The sequence below is a fragment of the Mandrillus leucophaeus genome, unplaced genomic scaffold (assembly GCF_000951045.1).
Source record: "Mandrillus leucophaeus isolate KB7577 unplaced genomic scaffold, Mleu.le_1.0 Scaffold7, whole genome shotgun sequence".
Taxonomy (NCBI): Eukaryota; Metazoa; Chordata; class Mammalia; order Primates; family Cercopithecidae; genus Mandrillus; species Mandrillus leucophaeus.
In genome coordinates this window covers 5794467-5799287 of record NW_012107585.1, presented here as the reverse complement: position 1 = coordinate 5799287, position 4821 = coordinate 5794467, and the positions used below count along the sequence as shown (strand labels likewise).

At 45.7% G+C, this 4821-nt stretch overlaps 1 protein-coding gene across 2 annotated transcripts in view; it reads right to left on the bottom strand.

The window, feature by feature from the left end:
* The window catches only part of GATC (glutamyl-tRNA(Gln) amidotransferase, subunit C), a 26305-nt gene that overhangs the window by 8428 nt on the left and 13056 nt on the right, over positions 1-4821 (bottom strand). Inside the window, exon 3 of one of the 2 annotated variants that reach the window (XR_001004293.1) lies at positions 1715-1812. The exons of the other annotated variant lie outside the window; for it this stretch is intronic. The gene's annotated coding sequence lies outside the window, so the exon portion shown is untranslated. The remainder of the gene's footprint in view (positions 1-1714; positions 1813-4821) is intronic. 2 annotated transcript variants of the gene reach the window in all.

The window sequence follows — 4821 nt, the reverse complement described above, 5'->3', positions numbered from 1 at the left end:
CATGCCCGGCAAATTTCTGTATTTTTTAAGTAGAGACAGGGTTTCACTGTGTTGGCCAGGCAGTCTCAAAACTCCTGACCTAAAGTGATCTGCCTGCCTCGGCCTCCCAAAATGCTAGGATTACAGAAGATAGCCATCATGTTGGGCCAAGTCAGGGCTTTTATAGCTAAGATGCCTACTACCTAAAACCATTTAAGCAACTTGGGCTCCTGCAAAGAAGGATGGTGAGAAGAATGGTCGTTATGCCATCAACTAAGTGGTGACCCAGGAGTATACCGTTAATATTCACAAGTGTATCCATGGAGTGAGCTTCAAGAAGTGTGCCCCTCAGGCTCTTAAAGAGACCGGAAATTTGCCACGAAGGAGATGGAAAACTCCAAATACGTGCACTGATACCAGGCTCAACAAAGCTGTCTGGGCCAAAGTAGTAAGGAATGTCCATACTGTGTCCTTGTACAGTGGGTGGTCCAGAAAACATAATGAGGTCAGAAATTCACCAAACAAGCTCTATACTTTGGTTATGTACTTGTTACCACTTTCACAAATCTACAGTTATGTGGATGTGAAGTAACTGCTGATCATCAAATACATCAAATAAGTTATAAAAACTATAAAAAAAAAAAAAAAAAGGGCCGGGCGCGGTGGCTCAAGCCTGTAATCCCAGCACTTTGGGAGGCCGAGACGGGCGGATCACGAGGTCAGGAGATCGAGACCATCCTGGCTAACATGGTGAAGCCCCGTCTCTACTAAAAAATACAAAAAAATTAGCCAGGCCTGGTGTCAGGCGCCTGTAGTCCTAGCTACTGGGGAGGCTGAGGCAGGAGAATGGCGTGAACCCGGGAGGCGAAGCTTGCAGTGAGTCAAGATCGCACCACTGCACCACTCCAGCCTGGGCAACAGAGCAAGACTCCGCCTCAAAAAAAAAAAAAAAAAAAAACTAAGTTGTCACAATAAGATTATTTTAGGAAAGGACTAGTTCTTTTTTTGTGTGGCACCCAGCCCAAAGCTAGACACAACAAATATTTATTCATGGTATGAATACTAGAAAGTTGAAATCTGTTATACGACCTGGCATGAGGGACAAAGATGTGACAGGAACATCTGGGCTAAGGCTGCACATAAGAACTAAGTTGTCGGCCGGATGCAGTGTCTCAGGCCTGTAATCCCAGCACTTTGGGAGGCTGAGGCGGGCGGTTCAAGGCCACTGTGTAGCCTTGAACAAGTATGATCTTTTCAGACATTAAATTTCTTGGGCGGCAGGCGGGAGAAAAAAAGAGGCCGGGTGCGGTGGCTCCCACATGTAATCCCAGCACTGTGGGAGGCTGAGGTGGGTGGATCACCTGAGTTCAGGAGTTCAAGACCAGTCTGGGCAACATGGGGAAACCTCGTCCCTACTAAAAATACAAAAATTAGCCAGGCGTGCTGGCACGCACATGTAATCCCAGCTACTCGGGAGGCTGAGGCAGAAGAATTGCCTGAACCCAGGAGGCGGAGGTTGCAGTGAGCCGAGATGGTGCCACTGCACTGCAGCCTGGGCGACAGAGCAAGAAGGAAAAAAAACACTCCAGGCACAGTGGCTCAAGCCTGTAATCCCAGCACTTTGGGAGGCCAAAGTGGATGGATCACCTGAGGTCAGGAATTTGAGACCATCCAATACGGTGAAACCCTGTCTGTACTAAAAATACAAAAGTTAATCGGGCATGGTAGTGCATACCTGTAATCTCAGTTACCCGAGAGACTGAGGCACAAGAATCACTTGAATGTGGGAAGCAGAGTTTGTAGTGAGCGGAGATTGCACCATTGCACTCCAAGCTGGGTGACAGAGTGAGACAGTGTCTCTCTCACACACACAAGAGTTGCACTAGATTTTTTTTTTTTTTTTGGTAATAACACAAGGACTGTGTATTCATTTAAGAAAACTTGGGAGAACAAAAGTAAAATCAAAATCATAATTATACCATTCAAAGGCAACCCTTGGACTTTCTGGAGTTTATAGTTTCTGTTGGACAGTATTAAAAAATGGCTAAGAGGCCGGGCGCAGTGGTTCATGCCTGTAATCCCAGCACTTTGGGAGGCCGAGACGGGCAGATCACGAGGTCAGGAGATCGAGACCATCCTGGCTAACAGGGTGAAGCCCCATCTCTACTAAAAACACACACAAAAATATTAGCCAGGCGTGGTGGCGGGTACCTGTAGCGAGAGGCTGAGGCGGGAGAACAGTGTGAACCCTGGAGGTGGAGCTTGCAGTGAGCGGAGATCACGCCACTGCACTCCAGCCTGGGTGACAGAGCGAGACTCCGTCTTTTAAAAAAAAAAAGAAAAAAAAAAAAAGGCTAAGAGCTTAGTCTCTCAAGTCACAGCTGAATTCAGATCCCAATGCTACACATTACTTATCCTCTCTCTCAGTTTCCTTGTTTGTTGAATGCTTCATAGGATTTCTGGGAAGATTAAATGAAATGTTAAAAAACAAGATCTGATAATGCTGAGCCTGCATTCACGGTAGTAAGAGAGGGGTCTGAGTAGCACCTGCTCCTTTGAGAAAGCCTTAGTGCACCCCGTACATCTCAGTCCCTACCACTCAGTGCACTCGTGATCAGGCATAACCTGCCTAACATTTGAAGGTTTGGGGAAGACTCTTGACTACCACCAACAGGCGGTTAAATGCTACTGCTTCCCCAAGAGTAGATCTAATAGCAACTAATTTATTTACTCATCATCAAGTAATCAATTTGGTAATTAAGTTTCCTGCATAAGTGAAATTTCCAGGAAAACAGAAGTCACCCCTTTACATACCACACATTTCTATTTAGTTATTGGTTATGATGGAATTGTTCCTAAAATAGACACATTTTCTGGGGTTGGTTGGTTTTTTTTTTTTACCTTTTTTTTTTGTTTTTGAGACAGGGTCTTGCTGTGTTGCCTAGGCTGGTCTCAAACTTCTGGGCTCAAGTGGTCCTCCTGCCTTAGCTTCCCAAGTAGCTGGGATTACAGGTATATATCACGATGCCTAGCTTTATTTTCTTAATTACAGGCTCCTGAACCCACAGTCTCTGTGACAGTGGTACAGCAGGCATACCTCTCACTTGGCGAGTTGCTGCACTTTCTTGAACCTCAGAATTGTATAAAACACTGAACAGGACCAGATGAGCTTTTCAGATCAATTACTGATTGACTAAACTTCTACCTCACCTCCTGTCTTTCCCAATCAGGTTCTGTAAGATAAGTTAGCCCACATACCCCAAGACACCCATTCTGATGATAAATTAACTTCTATGTGTTTGAGCTAACATTTGTCATACACTGTCCTTGGGAGAACTGAAAAAAAGTCACTTGAATCTTTCTGTGTTCTGGTTTGGCTGAGGAACCCTAGTTGAGAAAGACTTCAGTTGTAAACTAGAAGTCCCTGCTGGTTAAAACTCAGGAACAGTAACTTAAGTAACTATGGGAAATGCTGCTACAATGGCATTGGAAAGTGCTGTGTCAACAGGGAGGACAAAATGGCTCCATTTGTGATTCCGTCAGCCCTTGGACTCACTGATGGGACAGTTCTCCCACTGCTTTTCTTTCTTTGAGCTTCTTTCCTGCTATCTGGCTGGAAGGAATAGCTTCTTGTGGACCCCTCTACTTCCATCTAAAAGCCTTTTCCCTTCCTCCTACTTTATTTCTAGTTTGATGCAGACTGGAATGGGGGCTAATTAATTTGGTTAAAAGTTCTGAGCCAGGCAAGGTGGCTCACATCTATATTCCCAACACTTCGGGAGGCTGAGGGGGATGGATTGCTTGAACCGAGGAGTTCGAGACCAGCCTGGGAAACATGGCAAACCCCATGTCCCCTAAAAAATGCAAAAGTTAGCTATGGGTGGTGGCATGTGCCTATAGTCTCAGCTACTTGGGAGGCTGAGGTGGGAGGATCACCTGAGTTCAGGAGGTGGAGGCTGCAGTGAGCCAAGATTGTGCTACTGCACTGCAGCCTGGGCAACAGAATGAGAAAAAAAAAAGTTCTGGTTCAGGCCAGGCATGATGGTTCATGCCTATAATCCCAACACTTTGGGAGGCTGAGGCAGGAGGATCACTTGAGCCCAGGAGTTTGAGACCAGCTTCAGCAACACAGCAAGATCCTGTCTCCACCAAAAAAAAAAGAAAAAAAGAAAAAAATTAGCTGGGCATAATGGTGCACACCTGTAGTCCCAGCTACTTGAGAGGCTGAGACAGGAGGATGGCTTGAGCCCAAGAGTTTGAAGTTTTTGGTTCATAAGACTCTGAGGGATATTTAAGTATTTGGCTGCACTCAGAGTTGCTGTCAACTCATTCTCTGGATTTCAGATGAAAGAAAATAAAGTTCCTAGGAACTGACTTTAGCTGGCATATCTTAGAGCAGTATTTGGCAGCAGAAGCTCTGAGTTCCAAATCCTCTGCTTATTACCTGTGAAACTTTGGGCACATTATATAAACTTTCTGAACCTCAGTTTTTTCCATCTATAAAACAGATAACTTGTATTGACCTTCGAGGACTGCATGTGAAAACTGAAATAATTTAGGCCAGGCATGGTGGCTCGTGCCTGTAATCCCAGCACTTTGGGAGGCCAAGGCAGGAGGATCACCTGAGGTCAGGAGTTCGAGACCAGCCTGACCAATATGATGAAACCCCATCTCTACTAAAAATACAAAAATTAGCTGGGCATTGTGGGCACCTGTAGTCCCAGCTACTTGGGAGGCTGAGACAGGAGAATTGCTTCAACCTGGGAGGCAGAGGTTGCAGTGAGCTGAGATCGTGCCACTGCACTCCAGCCTGGGCAACAGAGTGAGACTCCAGCTCAAAAA